This window comes from Triticum aestivum, chromosome 7A, assembly GCF_018294505.1.
Source record: "Triticum aestivum cultivar Chinese Spring chromosome 7A, IWGSC CS RefSeq v2.1, whole genome shotgun sequence".
Taxonomy (NCBI): Eukaryota; Viridiplantae; Streptophyta; class Magnoliopsida; order Poales; family Poaceae; genus Triticum; species Triticum aestivum.
In genome coordinates this window covers 248,066,935-248,086,963 of record NC_057812.1, presented here as the reverse complement: position 1 = coordinate 248,086,963, position 20,029 = coordinate 248,066,935, and positions in this window count along the sequence as shown.

The following is a 20,029-nucleotide window of genomic DNA, read 5'->3' as shown; positions in this document are numbered from 1 at the left end:
AAGAGGCTCAGTGGCAAATGGTAAAACCAAGGTTGGGCATTGCTGGAAAAGTTTTAATCAAGACGAACTATCAAGGGGTTCCCATTATAACCCAACCACGTAAGGAACGCAAAATCTGGAACATAACACCGATATGACGGAAACTAGGGCGGTAAGAGTGGAACAAAATACTAGGCGAGAGGCCGAGCCTTCCACCCTTTACCAAGTATATAGATGCATTAAGATAACATGGCAATATAATGATATCCCAACAAGTAAATAATGTTCCAACAAGGAACGGTCTCCAATTTTCACCTGCAACTAGCAACGCTACAAGAGGGGCTGAGCAAAGCGGTAACATAGCCAATCAATGGTTTGCTAGGACATGGTGGGTTAGAGGTTTGACATGGCAATTTGGGAGGCATGATAAGCAAGTGGTAGGCATCATAGCATAGGCATAGCAAAAGAGCGAGCATCTAGCATAGCAAAGATAGTAGTGATTTCGAGGGTATGATCATCTTGCCTTCAAAGTTGTCAGAGTTGACTGGATCCTCGAAAGCAAACTCAACGGGCTCCTCATTAGCGAACTCGTCTCCCGGCTCTACCCAAACAAGACAAACAAGAAACAAGGACACAATCAACCACGTGCAAAGCTCAAACAATATGATGCAAAGATGGTATGCTATGCGGGATGCGATATGTGATGCATATGCAAGATTGACAAGGAATGAATGAACCTGGCCTCAACTTGGAAATCCAAGTGTTCCACTGGAAAGATGAGATGAAATCGCTTGAAAACGATATAAAGATCACCGGATTCGGAGTTACGGTTTGGAAATGGCAAGTAATTCAAATCTGGCCACGTTCTGCGATTAACAGCAAGTAGCCAACTAAATATAACAAGATGAACATGCTACAACACCCAAACATGACAACAAAAGACATGGCAGGGATCCACTGATGATGCTTAACAAAAGATTAACACTGAGATACGGCCAATTCATCCATTAACAGGTTCAAACAAGCATGGCAAAAATGCATTTGGTAAATAGAACTCAGACTTAGTGAAATTAACACTTGTCTGGAATTTCAGATCAGATAGCACTCTTTGGAGCATGAAAACAATATGCTACAGGACCTGAACATGGCAAAGTAAAGCATGGCATGGCGCTACTCAAAGAGCTTAACAAAAGTCCCTTAGTGACCTTGAGACAAAAAGGATCAGAAAATAAATTTGCAAGCATATGAACATGGCAAAAACATAATCAGTTCTCAGACTTAGTGAAAACTGGAGCATGCAAAATCAGATATCAAGTAGGCATGTTTACGAGCTCGATGCACTCACTACAGAGCAAGTCATGACAATCTAAGCATACACCCATCAAGAATACACAAAATGCAAGCTAGACATGGCAAGAACAATAACATAGCACGCACGGATCAACTACAACATCCTCGGCAAAATCGCTAACAAGTAGACAATCTGCCCAGATTCACGAAATGACAAAAGTAGAGCTCGATTGACTCAAGCTAGGATGCTCCATAATTGCAAACAAAGACATGGATGGATAGAGCACTACAAGATTAACAAAACATCCTTACTGATCATCCTCAAAAGAGGCATGGATCACTAGGAAACAACATGAACATGTGGCATATTGAGATAAACAGATCAAGGAATTAGCGGAAATGCTAAGTCCCTGAAATCAGCATTAACAAATGCTCCACTTTACAAGCTTGTGCTAGTCACCATACACATCACAAAAATACATAGATTGCACCTCTGGATAGATGGCAAAACATATAACAAAACTCATGAAGAGCTCAGGGGCATATCATGCACACAATAATCATGGCAAAAATGACAAATATCTAATTGGAGCAGCAGATCTGACAATTATCTCAAATAGCATTCTTCTAACAGCATTTCGGGCCTCAAGATGAACTCAAATGAAAATGATGCAATGAGATGAAATGATGTGCTCTCTGGGGCGAACATTTTTACATGCTATATGCCCAAAACGGAGCTATGGATGCAAAGTTACGGCACGATGAACAGGGCAAAATATTTAGGGTTTCGGGCAAAAAAGTCAACCGAGCAATTTTTCCAGATCTGGATCCGGTTCGGCGCGCTTCCCGAGGTTCACCGGCAACTGTTCACCGGCGACGGGACAGGGGAGGCCGGAGATGGAGGAGTGGTAGCCGGAGAGGTGGCCGGCCGGAGTGGCGCGGGAGGAGGACGGCGGCGGTGAGGGACGCCGGCCACGGGGCGTCGGGCGGCAGAGCGGTGGCTGCTTCGGGCGGCGGAGCCTCGTCGGCGCGGTGGGGCCAGCAATGGCGCGCGGCGGCACCGAGCAAAGGAGCCTACCGGCTCGGGCGACGACGAGGCAGGCTCGGCGGCGCGGAGGGAGTGGGCTCGGGGGCCCGCGGCGGGCTTCGCGGGCCGGGCGCGATTCGCGGCGAAGTGGGGCTCGCGGGAGCTGACGTGGCGGTGGCGTCGCGGGTCGGACAATGTCCAGCCCGGCGGATTTTGTCCGGCGGCGGGTGGAGATGGATCTAGGGATTTTGGGGGGAAGGAGAAGGAGATTTTCGGGGGTGCCTTTATATAGGCATAGAGGGAGCTAGGAGAGTCCAAATGAGGTGCGGTTTTTGGCCATGCGACCGTGATCGAACGCTCTAGATGATGGAGAGGGCTTTGGTGGGTTTTGGACCAAAATGGAGGGGTGTTGGGCTGCAACGCACACGAGGCCTTTTTGGTCCCTCAGTTAACCGTTGGAGCATCAAACGAAGTCCAAAGGGTACGAACCTTGACAGGCGGTCTACCGGTAGTAAACCAAGGATGCTTGGCAAGTCTCGGTCCAATCCGGAAATGTTTAATCCCCACACACGAAAGAAAGGTAGAAATGACCACCGGAGGAGAATGAAGCGCTGGAATGCAAAACGGACAACGGGGAAAATGCTCGAATGCAAGAGATGAACACGTATGCAAATGCAATGCGCATGATGACATGATATGAGATGCATGACAACGATAACAACACACAGAGACAAAAACCCGAACCCGAGAAAATAAAATAACTTAAGGCCGGAAACACCAAGAGTTGGATTACATATTGGGTAAATCATATCCGGGGTGTTACATTTTTGCTCAAAGTCCACGAAGGATGGGTTGCTCTCAAATGACAAGTGTCAGTTTCTCTCGGAGCAGCCAACCAGCTAGTGGTTGTAGGGGGTGGCTATTTATAGCCTAGGGAGCAGCCCGACATGATAAGACATAAATGCCCTTCAATGATATGACCGTTAGGTGGATAGATATTTTGGGACAGCTGGCGCATAGCACAGCAACGGTCGGAATTTTGAGTAGTAAAATCCTCAGGGCTATCATGTTCCTCACTGTGTAGGCAATCCGCACTGGCGAATTCCTAACTCCTCAGTCAGGACAAATTCCTTAGAGACCAGAAGAACTTCGTCTCTGTCACTGAAGAAATTGTCTGAACTGTATGAGATTTCCAATGGCTTCACTCGAAGGGATTGGTAGATGTAGGATTTTGAGTTGAGCATCACATGGAAATTTTTCCTTAGTATTTTCTCGACCCCCTTTAACAGTACGGTGTTTCCTATGACTCAAGAAAGAGAAAAACAAAACTACGAAAACGAAATTCTTCAAGCTTCATATTCCTCACATGAATATCAAGTCTTCACGGACACACCAATTTCTTCACTTTCAAAGTCTTCATGAAAGTCTTCAGAAATACCAAAATCTTCAGTCGAAGATATTCATTTTTAGGGGCCGACTTTTCCTGTAAATATCAAACTCCTCATAGACTTATAGACTTGTGTACACTCACAAACGCATTAGTCCCTTAACCTATAAGTCTTCAATACACCAAAATCACTAAGAGGCACTAGATGCACTTACACGATGGATGGGAGAATTGGCCATGCTACTACTAGCTATTCGGCTAGTTACTCTCAACCATCATATGCTACACCTCATGTTAGTAATTTTTCAGCACCGTATGCAACTGTAGATGTTCATAATTCGGCCCCACATCTTCATGGTCATAGCCGAATAAGTGAAATTTTTACAGGAACACATGTGCCTTCATCAAATACTGTAGCATATAATGCATACTCTATGCAATTTGAGAATTTCGGCAAGACTCGCAAATCATTTGCCGAAAGAATCTGGAAGTATTACGGAGCAATCTCTTCCAGAAGAGGTTGTGGCTGCATTAAAAAAGAGCTTGGCACAAAACAAGAGGATTAGTGCTCTTTGCCTTGAACAATATGAAAAGGGGTTGTTTCCTGATTATGCTGCAATAAAGGCTAGAGTTTTGCAAGATGAAACTTCATCAGTCGATAGAATTGGCGAGAGAGCATATCGTTATATAGAAGTGCATACACCTCCACCTAGTACCGCAACATATTATACAACCCCTACATAGTTGCAAAATTTCGGCAACACTAACAGTTCATTGCCGAAAGATCCTAAAAGCATTAGGGGGCAAACTACACTAGAGCGGGCTGAAATTGAGAGGGGAGTTAAAGCTTTGCGTGACAGGGTGCAAGTACTTCGCCAAGATAGAATTGATAGGGAATTAGCTCAAAGAAAAGAAGCATTGCCAATTGATATAATCGGTGAAAAGAATGATGATTCGGAAACTAAAAGTGCTTCGGTTGAAAAAGCCGAACCAAGTTATATATATTCTGAATCCATCAATTCCAAAGAGGCAAATATTGTTGAGAAAGGGCATGGAACGTATAGCAAGACAGCCATACTTGATTTTTCTGAAGTTAATGGAACCTACTTCCTGCCCTATGAGTTTCGTGCCATAGAAATTGATGAGCTTTAAGAACAAGAACAAGTAGCCGAAGAAAGTTTGGTGGGCGAAGATCTTGAAACTAATGATGCACGAAATCAAGAAAAAGATGATGACAAGGTGTTGGGGAGCTATCCGAAGGCGGAGCAATATATTCTTCAAGTCATGCCACCATCATGCTCTTGTTGGAAATATGCCCTAGAGGCAATAATAAAAGCATTATTATTATATTTCCTTGTTCATGATAATTGTCTTTATTCATGCTATAATTGTGTTATCCGGAAATCGTAATACATGTGTGAATAATAGACACCAACATGTCCCTAGTAAGCCTCTAGTTGACTAGCTTGTTGATCAACAGATAGTCATGGTTTCCTGACTATGGACATTGGATGTCATTGATAACAAGATCACATCATTAGGAGAATGATGTGATGGACAAGACCCAATCCTAAACATAGCACAAGATCGTATAGTTCGTTTGCTAGAGTTTTCCAATGTCAAGTATCTTTTCCTTAGACCATGAGATCGTGTAACTCCCGGATACCATAGGAGTGCTTTGGGTGTACCAAACGTCACAACGTAACTGGGTGACTATAAAGGTATACTACGGGTATCTCCGGAAGTGTCTGTTGGGTTGACACGGATCAAGACTGGGATTTGTCACTCCGTATGACGGAGAGGTATCACTGGGCCCACTCGGTAATGCATCATCATAATGAGCTCAAAGTGACCAAGTGTCTGGCCACGGGATCATGCATTATGGTACGAGTAAAGTGACTTGCCGGTAACGAGATTGAACGAGGTATTGGGATACCGACGATCGAATCTCGGGCAAGTAACATACCGATTGACGAAGGGAATTGTGTACGGGGTTTCTTGAATCCTCGACATCGTGGTTCATCCGATGAGATCATCGAGGATCATGTGGGAGCCAACATGGGTATCCAGATCCCGCTGTTGGTTATTGACCGGAGAGCAATCTCGGTCATGTCTACGTGTCTCCCGAACCCGTAGGGTCTACACACTTAAGGTTCGGTGACGCTAGGGTTGTAGGGATATGTATATGCAGTAACCCGAATGTTGTCGGAGTCCCGAATGAGATCCCGGACGTCACGAGGAGTTTCGGAATGGTCCGGAGGTAAAGAATTATATATGGGAAGTCTTGTTTTGGTCGCCGGAAAAGTTTCGCGCATTATCGGTATTGTACCGGGAGTGCCGAAAGGGGTCCAGGGGTCCACCAAGGGGGTCCACCTGCCCCGGGGGCCACATGGGCTGTAGGGGTGTGCGCCTTGGCCTATATGGGCCAAGGGCACCAGCCCCAAGAGGCCCATGCGCCAAGAGATAAGGGAAAGGAAGAGTCCTAAAGGGGGAAGGCACCTCCTAGGTGCCTTGGGGAGGATGGACTCCTCCCTGGCCGCACCCTTCCTTGGAGGAAGGGCCAAGGCTGCGCCCCCCCCCCTCTCCCTTGACCCTATATATAGTGGGGGGAAGGGAGGGCCTCTTACCTTTGCCTTTGGTGCCTCCCTCTCCCTCTCCAACACATCCTCCTCCTCCATAGAGCTTGGTGAAGCCCTGTCGGAGTACTGCAGCTCCATCACCACCACGCCGTCGTGCTGCTGCTGGAGCCATCTTCCTCAACCTATCTTTCCCCTTGTTGGATCAAGAAGGAGGAGACGTTACGCTGACCGTACGTGTGTTGAACGCGGAGGTGCCGTCCGTTCGGCGCTAGGATCTCCGGTGATTTGGATCACGTCGAGTACAACTTCCTCATCCCCGTTCTTTGAACGCTTTCGCGCGTGATCTACAAAGGTATGTAGATGCAATCCAATAACTCGTTGCTAGATGAACTCCTAGATGGATGTTGGTGAAACCTGTAGGATCGAAAGTATGTCTAGAGGGGGGGTGATTAGACTACTTGACCAAATAAAAACTTAACCTTTTCCCAATTTTAGTTCTTGGCAGATTTTAGCTATTGTAGGACAAGTCAAGCAATCATCACACAATTCAAGCAAGCATGCAAATAGTATATTGGCAGCGGAAATTAAAGCATGCAACTTGCAAGAATGTAAAGGGAAGGGTTTGGAGAATTCAAACGCAATTGGAGACACGGATGTTTTTCCCGTGGTTCGAATAGGTGGTGCTATCCTACATCCACGTTGATGGAGACTTCAACCCACGAAGGGTAACGGTCACGCGAGTCCACAGAGGACTCCACCCACGAAGGGTCCACGAAGTAGCAACCTTGTCTATCCCACCATGGCCATCGCCCACGAAGGACTTGCCTCACTAGCGGTAGATCTTCACGAAGTAGGCGATCTCCTTGCCCTTACAAACTCCTTGGTTCAACTCCACAATCTTGTCGGAGGCTCCCAAGTGACACCTAGCCAATCTAGGAGACACCACTCTCCAAGAAGTAACAAATGGTGTGTTGATGATGAACTCCTTGCTCTTGTGCTTCAAATGATAGTCTCCCCAACACTCAACTCTCTCTCATAGGATTTGGATTTTGTGGAAAGAAGATTTGAGTGGAAAGCAACATGGGGAAGGCTAGAGATCAAGATTCATATGGTAGGAATGGAATATCTTGGTCTCAACACATGAGTAGGTGGTTCTCTCTCAGAACATATGAGTTGGAATTGTGTATGTGTTCTGATGGCTCTCTCCACGAATGAAGAGGAGGTGGAGGGGTATATATAGCCTCCACACAAAATCCAACCGTTACACACAGTTTTCCAATCTCGGTGGGACCGAATCAACAAACTCGGTCGGACCGAAAAGGTAAACCTAGTGACCGTTAGAGATTTTCGGTGGGACTGACATGCAACTCGGTAGGACCGATATGGTTAGGGTTTGGGCATAACGTAATCTCGGTGAGACCGAGTTTGGTAATAAGCTAACCAGAGAGTTGGTCAGGTAAACTCGGTGGGACCGATTTGCTCTTTCGGTGAGACCGAAAAGTTACAAAAAGGAAACAAAGAGTTTACACTGCAATCTCGGTGGGACCGATTCGCTCTTTCGGTGAGACCGAAAAGTTACGAAAGGGAAACAGAGAGTTTGCAATCCCATCTCGGTGAGACCGAGATCCCTATCGGTAGAACCGAATTGCTAGGGTTTGGCAGTGGCTTATGACAAGTGAAACTCGGTGGCGCCGGATAGAAAGAATCGGTAGGACCGAGTTTGGCTTAGGGTTTAGGTCATATGTGGATATGGGAAAGTAGTTGTGGGTTTTGGAGCATATCACTAAGCACATGAAGCAAGAGGCTCATTAAGCAACACCTCATCCCTCCTTGATAGTATTTGCTTTTCCTAAAGACTCAATGTGATCTTGGATCACTAAAAGATAAAATGAAGAGTCTTGAGCTTTTGAGCTTGAGCCAATCCTTTGTCCTTAGCATTTTGAGGGTTCCACTTTCACATCCATGCCATGCCAATCATTGAGCTTTCCTGAAATAGTCATCTTGGAATAGCATTAGCTCAATGAGCTATATGTTGTTATGAATTACCAAAACCACCTAGGGATAGTTGCACTTTCAAAACCGTAGGAAAATTTTTGTTTTCTGCAACGTTCCCCAAGAGTGGCATCATGAGCTAGGTCTATGTGTAGTTCTCTTGCACGAGTAGAACACAATTTGTTGTGGGCGTTGATGTTGTCAACTTTCTTGCCGCTACTAGTCTTATCTTGCTTCAACGGTATTGTGGGATGAAGTGGCCCGGACCAACCTTACACGTACGCTTACGTGAGACCGGTTCCACCGACTAACATGCACAAGTTGCATAAGGTGGCTGGCGGGTGTCTGTCTCTCCCACTTTAGTTGGAGCGGATTCGATGAAAAGGGTCCTTATGAAGGGTAAATAGAAGTTGACAAATCACGTTGTGGCTTTCACGTAGGTAAGAAAATGTTCTTGCTAGAACCCTATTTCAGCCACGTAAAACTTGCAACAACAATTAGAGGACGTCTAACTTGTTTTTGCAGCAAGTGCTTTGTGATATGATATGGCCAAAGTTGTGATGAATGATGAATGATATATATGTGATGTATGAGATGTTCATGCTATTGTAATAGGAATCACGACTTGCATGTCGATGAGTATGACAACCGGTAGGAGCCATAGGAGTTGTCTTTATTTTTTGTATGACCTGCGTGTCGTTGAGAAACGCCATGTAAATTACTTTACTTTATTGCTAAACGTGTTAGCCATAGTAGTAGAAGTAATAGTTGGCGAGCAACTTCATGGAGACACGATGATGGAGATCATGGTGTCATGCCGGTGACAATATGATCATGGAGCCCCAAGATGGAGATCAAAGGAGCTATGTGATATTGGCCATATCATGTCACTATTATTATTTGATTGCATGTGATGTTTATCATGTTTCTGCATCTTTTTTACTTAGAACGACGGTAGTAAATAAGATGATCCCTCATAATAATTTCAAGAAAGTGTTCCCCCTAACTATGCACCGTTGCGACAGTTTGTTGTTTCGAAGCACCACGTGATGATCGGGTGTTAGATTCCAACGTTCACATACAACGGGTGTAAGAAAGATTTACACATGCAAACACTTAGGTTGACTTGACGAGCCTAGCATGTACATACATGGCCTCGGAATACAGAAGACCGAAAGGTCGAGCATGAGTCATATAGAAGATACGATCAACATGAAGATGTTCACCGATGTTGACTAGTCCGTCTCACGTGATGATCGGACACGACCTAGTTAACTCGGATCATGTTATACTTAGATTACTGGAGGGATGCCTATCTAAGTGGGAGTTCATTGAATAATTTGATTAGATGAACTTAATTATCATGAACTCAGTCTAAATTTTTTACAATATGTCTTGTAGATCAAATGGCCAACGTAGTCCTCAACTTCAACGCGTTCCTAGAGAAAACCAAGCTGAAAGACGATGGCAGCAACTATACGGACTGGGTCCGGAACCTGAGGATCATCCTCATAGCTGCCAAGAAAGATTATGTCCTACAAGCACCGCTAGGTGACGCACCTGTTCTCCCTGCAGAACAAGATGTTATGAATGCTTGGCAGGCACGTACCGATGACTACTCCCTCGTTCAGTGCGGCATGCTTTACAGCTTAGAGCTGGGGCTCCAAAAGCGTTTTGAGAGACACGGAGCATATGAGATGTTCGAAGAGCTGAAAATGGTTTTCCAAGCTCATGCCCGGGTCGAGAGATATCAAGTCTCCGACAAGTTCTTCAGCTGTAAGATGGAGGAAAACAGTTCTGTCAGTGAGCACATACTCACTATGTCTAGGTTGCATAACCGCTTGACTCCGCTAGGAGTAAATCTCCCGGATGACGCGGTCATTGACAGAATCCTTCAGTCGCTTCCACCGAGCTACAAGAGCTTTGTGATGAACTTCAATATGCAGGGGATGGAAAAGACCATTCCTGAAGTATTTGCAATGCTGAAATCAGCAGAGGTAGAAGTCAAAAAGGAACATCAAGTGTTGATGGTGAATAAAACCACTAAGTTCAAGAAGGGCAAGGGTAAGAAAGCTTTCAAGAAGGACGGCAAGGGAGTTGCCGCGCCCGGCAAGCAAGCTGCCGGGAAGAAGCCAAAGAATGGACCCAAGCCCGAGACTGAGTGCTTTTATTGCAAGGGAAGTGGTCACTGGAAGCGAAACTGCCCCAAATACTTAGCAGACAAGAAGGCCGGCATCACGAAAGGTATATGTGATATACATGTAATTGATGTGTACCTTACCAGTACTCGTAGTAGCTCCTGGGTATTTGATACCGGTGCGGTTGCTCACATTTGTAACTCAAAACAGGAGCTGCGGAATAAGCGGAGGCTGGCGAAGGACGAGGTGACGATGCACGTCAGGAATGGTTCCAAGGTCAATGTGATCGCTGTCGGCACGCTACCTCTACATTTACCTTCGGGGTTAGTTTTAAACCTTAATAATTGTTATTTAGTGCCAGCTTTGAGCATGAACATTGTATCAGGATCTCGTTTAATTCGAGATGGCTACTCATTTAAATCCGAGAATAATGGTTGTTCTATTTATATGAGAGATATGTTTTATGGTCATGCTCCGATGGTGAATGGTTTATTCTTAATGAATCTCGAGCGTAATGCTACACATGTTCATAGTGTGAGTACCAAAAAATGTAAGATTGATAATGATAGTCCCACATACTTGTGGCACTGCCGCCTTGGTCACATAGGTGTCAAACGCATGAAGAAGCTCCATGCTGATGGACTTTTAGAGTCTCTTGATTACGAATCATTTGACACGTGCGAACCATGCCTCATGGGTAAAATGACCAAGACTCCGTTCTCAGGAACAATGGAGCGAGCAACCAACTTATTGGAAATCATACATACTGATGTGTGCGGTCCAATGAGTGTTGAGGCTCGCGGTGGCTATCGTTACGTTCTCACCCTCACTGATGACTTGAGTAGATATGTGTATCTCTACTTAATGAAACACAAGTCTGAGACCAATGAAAAGTTCAAGGAATTTCAGAGTGAGGTTGAGAATCAACGTGACAGGAAAATCAAGTTCCTGCGATCAGATCGTGGGGGAGAATACTTGAGTCACGAATTTGGCACACACTTAAGAAAATGTGGAATAGTTTCACAACTCACGCCGCCTGGAACACCTCAACGTAATGGTGTGTTCGAACGTCGTAATCGCACTCTATTAGATATGGTGCGATCTATGATGTCTCTTACCGATTTACCTCTATCATTTTGGGGCTATGCTTTAGAGACTGCCGCATTCACTTTAAATAGGTCTCCGTCGAAATCCGTTGAGATGACACCATATGAATTATGGTTTGGGAAGAAACCTAAGCTATCGTTTCTAAAAGTTTGGGGATGCGATGCTTATGTCAAGAAACTTCAACTTGAAAAGCTCAAACCCAAGTCGGAAAAATGCGTCTTCATAGGATACCCTAAAGAAACTGTTGGGTATACCTTCTACCTCAGATCCGAAGGCAAGATCTTTGTTGCCAAGAATGGGTCCTTTCTAGAGAAAGAGTTTCTTTCGAAAGAAATAAGTGGGAGGAAGGTAGAACTTGATGAAGTATTACCTCTTGAACCGGTACGTGGCGCAGCTCAAGAAAATGTTCCTGAGGTGCCTGCACCGACTAGAGAGCAAGTTGATGATGATGATCATGAAACTTCAGATCAAGTTGCTACTGAACTTCGTAGGTCCACAAGGACACGTTCCGCACCAGAGTGGTACGGCAACCCTGTCTTGGAAATCATGTTGTTAGACAACGGCGAACCTTCGAACTATGAAGAAGCGATGGCGGGCCCGGATTCCGACAAATGGCTGGAAGCCATGAAATCCGAGATAGGATCCATGTATGAAAACGAAGTATGGACTTTGACTGACTTGCCCGTTGATCGGCGAGCCATAGAAAATAAATGGATCTTTAAGAAGAAGACAGACGCGGATGGTAATGTGACCATCTATAAAGCTCAGCTTGTCGCTAAGGGTTATCGACAAGTTCAAGGGGTTGACTATGATGAGACTTTCTCACCCGTAGCGAAGCTGAAGTCCGTCCGAATCATGTTAGCAATTGCCGCATTCTATGATTATGAGATATGGCAAATGGACGTCAAAATGACATTCCTTAATGGTTTCCTTAAGGAAGAATTGTATATGATGCAGCCGGAAGGTTTTGTCGATCCTAAGATTGCTGACAAGGTGTGCAAGCTCCAACGCTCGATTTATGGGCTAGTGCAAGCATCTCGGAGTTGGAACATTCGCTTTGATGAGATGATCAAAGTGTTTGGGTTTATGCAGACTTATGGAGAAGCCTGTGTTTACAAGAAAGTGAGTGGGAGCTCTGTAGCATTTCTCATATTATATGTAGATGACATACTTTTGATGGGAAATGATATAGAACTCTTGGACAGCATTAAGGCCTACTTGAATAAGAGTTTTTCAATGAAGGACCTTGGAGAAGCTGCATATATATTAGTCATCAAGATCTATAGAGATAGATCAAGACGCCTCATAGGTCTTTGACAAAGCACATACCTTGATAAGATATTGAAGAAGTTCAATATGGACCAGTCTAAGAAGGGGTTCTTGCCTGTGTTGCAAGGTGTGAAATTGAGCTCCGCTCAATGTCCAACCACGGCAGAAGATATAGAAGAGATGAGTGTCATCCCCTATGCCTCAGCCATAGGTTCTATTATGTATGCCATGCTGTGTACCAGACCTGATGTAAACCTTGCCGTAAGTTTGGTAGGAAGGTACCAAAGTAATCCCGGTAAGGAACACTAGACAGCGGTCAAGAATATCCTGAAGTACCTGAAAAGGACTAAGGAAATGTTTCTCGTCTATGAAGGTGACGAAGAGCTCGTCGTAAAGGGTTACGTCAATGCTAGCTTCGACACAGATCTGGATGACTCCAAGTCACAAATCGGATACGTGTATATTTTGAATGGTGGGGCAGTAAGCTGGTGCAGTTGCAAGCAGAGCGTCGTGGCGGGATCTACATGTGAAGCAGAGTACATGGCAGCCTCGGAGGCAGCGCATGAAGCAATTTGGGTGAAGGAGTTCATCACCGACCTAGGAGTCATACCCAATGCGTCGGGGCCGATCAAGCTCTTCTGTGACAACACTGGAGCTATTGCACTTGCCAAGGAGCCCAAGTTTCACAAGAAGACCAGGCACATCAAGCGTCGCTTCAACTCCATTCGTGAAAATGTTCAAGATAGAGACATAGATATTTGTAAAGTACATACGGACCTGAATGTAGCAGATCCGTTGACTAAACCTCTCCCTAGAGCAAAACATGATCAACACTAGAATTCCATGGGTGTTCGATTCATCACAATGTAACTAGATTATTGACTCTAGTGCAAGTGGGAGACTGTTGGAAATATGCCCTAGAGGCAATAATAAAAGCATTATTATTATATTTCCTTGTTCATGATAATTGTCTTTATTCATGCTATAATTGTGTTATCCGGAAATCGTAATACATGTGTGAATAATAGACACCAACATGTCCCTGGTAAGCCTCTAGTTGACTAGCTTGTTGATCAACAGATAGTCATGGTTTCCTGACTATGGACATTGGATGTCATTGATAACGAGATCACATCATTAGGAGAATGATGTGATGGACAAGACCCAATCCTAAACATAGCACAAGATCATATAGTTCGTTTGCTAGAGTTTTCCAATGTCAAGTATCTTTTCCTTAGACCATGAGATCGTGTAACTCCCGGATACCGTAGGAGTGCTTTGGGTGTACCAAACGTCACAACGTAACTGGGTGACTATAAAGGTATACTACGGGTATCTCCGAAAGTGTCTGTTGGGTTGACACGGATCAAGACTGGGATTTGTCACTCCGTATGACGGAGAGGTATCACTGGGCCCACTCGGTAATGCATCATCATAATGAGCTCAAAGTGACCAAGTGTCTGTCACGGGATTATGCATTATGGTACGAGTAAAGTGACTTGCCGGTAACGAGATTGAACGAGGTATTGGGATACCGACGATCGAATCTCGGGCAAGTAACATACCGATTGACGAAGGGAATTGTGTACGGGGTTGCTTGAATCCTCGACATCGTGGTTCATCCAATGAGATCATCGAGGAGCATGTGGGAGCCAACATGGGTATCCAGATCCCGTTGTTGGTTATTGACCGGAGAGCGATCTTGGTCATGTCTACGTGTCTCCCGAACCCGTAGGGTCTACACACTTAAGGTTCAGTGACGCTAGGGTTGTAGGGATATGTATATGCAGTAACCCGAATGTTGTTCGGAGTCCCGGATGAGATCTCAGACGTCACGAGGAGTTTCGGAATGGTCCGGAGGTAAAGAATTATATATGGGAAGTCTTGTTTTGGTCACCGAAAAAGTTTTGCGCATTATCAGTATTGTACCGAGAGTGCCGAAAGGGGTTCGGGGGTCCACCAAGGGGTCCACCTGCCTCGGGGGGCACATGGGCTGTAGGGGTGTGTGCCTTGGCCTATATGGGCCAAGGGCACCATCCCCAAGAGGCCCATGCGCCAAGAGATAAGGGAAAGGAAGAGTCCTAAAGGGGGAAGGCACCTCCTAGGTGCCTTGGGGAGGATGGACTCCTCCCTGGCCGCACCCTTCCTTGGAGGAAGGGCCAAGGCTACGCCCCCCCTCCCCTCTCCCTTGACCCTATATATAGTGGGGAGAAGGGAGGGCCTCTTACCTTTCCCTTTGGTGCCTCCCTCTCCCTCTCCAACACATCCTCCTCCTCCATAGAGCTTGGCGAAGCCCTGCCGGAGTACTGCAGCTCCATCACCACCACGCCGTCGTGCTGCTGCTAGAGCCATATTCCTCAACCTCTCTTTCCCCTTGCTGGATCAAGAAGGAGGAGACGTTACGCTGATCGTACGTGTGTTGAACGCGGAGGTGCCGTCCGTTCGGCGCTAGGATCTCCGGTGATTTGGATCACGTCGAGTACGACTTCGTCATCCTCGTTCTTTGAACGCTTCCGCGCGTGATCTACAAAGGTATGTAGATGCAATCCAATCACTCGTTGCTAGATGAACTCCTAGATGGATCTTGGTGAAACCGTAGGAAAATTTTTGTTTTCTGCAACGTTCCCCAACAACTCTCCCAACATATTTGAAGAGGTATGTCTAGCAATTAATTAACCTGTTTTCAGATTTGGTCATGACTTAGTTGTTGATGCATATATTAGAAAAATCTTCATAAGAAATATTGAGAGGCCAATCAAGAAGGGTAATTTATTTGTTAGCAATCAGATTGTCACAAAGCATATCGATCGACATATTGCACCATTCAGAAAGACCGATAGTGAAAAATTATTGCAGCCAAGGCTTTCCCCATTGCTTTATCTAAAGCTCATATCTAATTGGGTAGCTTTGCTTATTTCTTACTTGGCTTACACTTGGTCTCAACTGAGACATCTATGTTCTAAATATCTTCGTTTCAAAATTTTAAAGCCAAGGTTAAATTCTATTGAGAAAGCCGATGCTAATATAATATCTTATCCAAAGACATCAGAGATAGAGTGGAAAACACAATGCATAGCCGAATGGGCAGATTCCAAATCTGAACCATTTGTTTGCTTATCTCCAAAGCCGTCAACACAGCAAGATCGGCTAAAAAACAAGAAGTATACCTTCAATTCCAGCATGTGTGATCAAATATTTGATTTGTTGTTGAGAAATAATTATATTAGAATTCTTGATCACCATGTTGAGCCATTTGTCCAGGGACGAATGTATTGTAAGTTGCATGATTCGTCCAAGATTTTGAGGATTGCAACATGTTCCGTCAAATAGTTAAATCGGCCATTGATAAAGGACAATTAACATTTGTTGAGACACCAACAGATGACGAGTCTATTCCAATTGGTCCTGATGGCAAAAGGTTTTTGCATCGACTACTTCGAGCCGATCCATTCAAAGATAAGGTAAAAACTGCAGGTGATGGGATCAAGCTTTCAAGTAAAGAAGTTGTTGAAGAGCATAATGAACATAATCTTGAGGGAGAAAATTCCATCGAAGCTACAATGAAGACGCCAAGGAATGGGGGCAGCAAGCAAATTCAATGGTCGATGAAAGCAAACCAAAAGAAAACAAAGGCCGAAATAAGCACAAGTGTAAGAGATCAAAGATCACCTTCGCTGAACTATTGGATAAATATCAAAAGAAGAGTGAAGAGAAGAATGCTTATCGGCCAAATCATGCAAAGAAACCAAGATCACCCCCAAGGCGGAAATATGAGGATCGGTATTGGCAAAGTGAGAATTTTAATGCAACATATTCATATCCTTATTTTGGGCCGCCAATGCCAATGCCGTGGATGCCTCCATATGCTCATATAGATCTATATTCATCATGGGACAGGTATGATACAAGGGCACATTCTCCATCTTATTTTAGACCATCCCACCAATACTATGCAGCTCCAAGAAGATCAACATTTGAAAAATCACGCGTCAAAGATCGTTTCAATCATAAGGAATCGGTCCAGAGCTCAAGGAAGAAGAAAGAGGTGGTCAAGCAAGTTTACCGTGTTAAAAGAGATGGTCGTAAGAGTGCAACTTCAGATTTGATCTCAAATGCAAAAGAGCCAATTAATGTGTTGGCATTGGCTACTAAAGACAATGAGACAAAGCAACCAACTATTGAGAGTCCAAGTGCCAAATCTGAAGAAAAGAAGTTGAGAGTGCACAAGGCCAAAAAGGAATTGCCATTGGTCAAAACAGAATCACAGCCAAGATGCCCACTCGGCTCATCCTATTGGCAAAATAGGGAATTTCAAAAACTTAGTGCACAAGAACTTGAAGAAAGGAACATGGCATGGGTTCCCAAAGGAAGTGCTGAAAATAAGAATTATGTGAAAGCATCCATTACACGACGTGCGGCAAAGATGAAGAAGGAAAAGAGTGAAAACTATGAAGCACCAAGCCGAATGTTTCAACATCTTCGGTCCACACATTATCCATATTCTTCAACTATGCCGTTGATGCCTATGCCATGGAACTCGTCATCAGGTATGATTGGTTACCCTCAATGGGCTTATTATAATCCATGGATGCAATATAATTTCTTACATCATGAAAGGGTATTGCCAAATCACTATACATTTGATTAGCTACAAGTTTGTTGCTGATCCGAAGGGCCAAAATACTTGATTTGTCATTTCATTTGTTTATTTTGGCTATATGTGCTTTGAATGAAGTTTACATGGTAATGGCCGATATTTATCTATCGTCCTAAGAGTATGTCAATGCATGGCCGGTGTAGTATTCTAACATCGTCCTTAGTTCGATTGGAGAACGAGACAAGGTACGTGCTCATGGAAATTTATATGTATGCATATATTATGATTGAATGGAGTTGGGACATAGTGACCGATATCATTGAATATATGCTGCATAGGCCAATTCACAGTTGCAGAATTGGCTAGTGGGTTTATACTTTGTTTGGATATGATTTGGCTTATGCATCTCTGAGATCTATAAGAGGCCAAATCATAAGTGATTTTATTACTAAACATCGGATTAATGACATGCATAATGTTGATATTAGCCTTATCTTTCTAGTACTATGGAGATTATGTTTTGATGGTTCAATTCGTAGCAATGGCCAAAGTGTTGGTGTTGTTTATATATTTCTTTATGATACTGTTTTTTAAGCCCCATGCCTCTTAGAATATTTTTATGCATGATTAATGAAAGTCGAATATGCATTGTTATTCGGATTGAGTCTTTTACTTGCTATAGGTGCTATACATACTGAGGCTTTCGGTGATTCCTTATGAGTAGTGCAACAAATATTCAGGGTTTATCAATGTTTTGACGAATCACTCATAGTTTATCTTGGGGTATGTCTAGATGCAAAATTTACCTTGGTTTGCTTTAAAATTGTTCATATATTTAGACATGACAATTCGAAAGAATTGGCACAGCAAACATCCGGCTACTATGTTAATCATGTTGTATTGCATTTCTCTCAATAGCCGATGCTTAGTCTTGTCAATATAGGTAAGGCCGAACCGAAGTCCATAGCTTCGGCCACTAATGAAATTTTTAAGGAGGCAAAAGTAAGGATTGGAGAAAGTATTGTTGATTATCTACAAAATCCTAGCAAAAGGGTGAACAATATGGTTCGGAGGATGACCTTGAGATACATATCTATGGTACTTTACCACCGGATTGTTAATGAAGCTGAGAAGGTGTCATCCAAGTTTGCATCAGAAAGTTCACATAAGACATGGTCGATATATACTTATCGTCCTAAGGACATATAAATGACCGATGGAGTGTTGACATCGTCTTTAGAACAAACTTGGTACAAGTTATTTTTCGGCACGCTAGCTTTGCCGAAAAACAGGGGGGCATGTGTTGATGCTCAGAAGTGGCACGTTTATAAAGAGTGGCTTGAAGCTATGTCAAGAGTAATTTAAACTTACTATTGAAAGTCACTATGAGATGGCTCTCTTCGAGAAAATCAAGATGAATATGAAGATGGTCTAAAATGTAGTTTGGATGCAAAAGTTATGACAACTTCAGAGATGCTCATGTTGACATCGGATTAAAGAATGGCTTGAAACTCAATTAAGATGTCCTCATATGGAAAAATGATCAACACAAATTGTCTTCGTCTCGTTGAAATGGTTGATTTTGGTATAAAAATCGTCCCAATCCGAGCTCGTATGCAAAATTTAGAGCTATCGGAGTGCAGCCCTGTCTCGAGGCGAGATGTGGCGCGCCCCATCAGACATAGGTCTGATGGGTAACGCGAGCGAACAGGTGTTCTGCGTGACCGTTTTGGCTCAGAAGATGATCTCAAATCGAAAAACGTTCAACATGAAAGTTGTTCGTCTCGTCGAAACGTTCAAGATTGCTTTTGGGCTTGTTTCCATCCGAGATCGTTTACCACCACAAAAAGGATCCGCATGGTGTAGCCAGTTTAAACCGAACAGTTTTGGAAAGTTCGGACAAAACCAATCTGAATTTGACTAGGGTTTTGGACGTGAATCCAAGCCTTTTCCTTGCACGGGAAGTCCAGCCGCCTCTTATATACCTAAGGGGTGACGGCCGATTGAACAACATACAATCGATCAAATCTTCTACCACTTTTTATTTTTTATCTTTTCTCCCTAACCCTAGTTCTTCTTCTTCCTCGTTCTTCGTCTGTTCTTCTTGTTGCAGGGTGGCGAACCTCGAGGCCCTAGGGGCGATCAGGTCGACCTAGGGCAGCCCATAGCTATCGCGCGCCCTGACGGGGTCCCTCCCGGGCGTGTGGGGTTTCGGGTCCTCAAAAGCACCCGCCGGATTGCTTGCGTACCGAGCTTCTGGACGGGTCTCCTTCGACGTGAGCTGCGGTGCATCACCCCCGGCGTCGAGGATACACGGTGACGTGTTCGTGTGCGAACACTTCCTTTAACCAAAAGTTTTGAGCGGTAGTGAGGGATAGTAGACCACAACATACTAAACGCTTAATCATTGGAGTGAGTTGAGTTGAGTGAGATTAGCCAAACCCAAGTTAGCCACAAGTGCTCTTTATCCTCTAGATTCATACAACTTGGCTACAACATACTATCCTGGCGCAAAGGATCATCCGCAGGCTGCAGCAGCCCATCATGGAGACGTATTCATGTCATCGCGCTGTCCTCTTTGTCCATTGGCGGCTAATGCTACACTACACTATTTTCATGCAAGAGGAACACTGCTGCATCTCTGCGTGTGGAACGGAAAATACG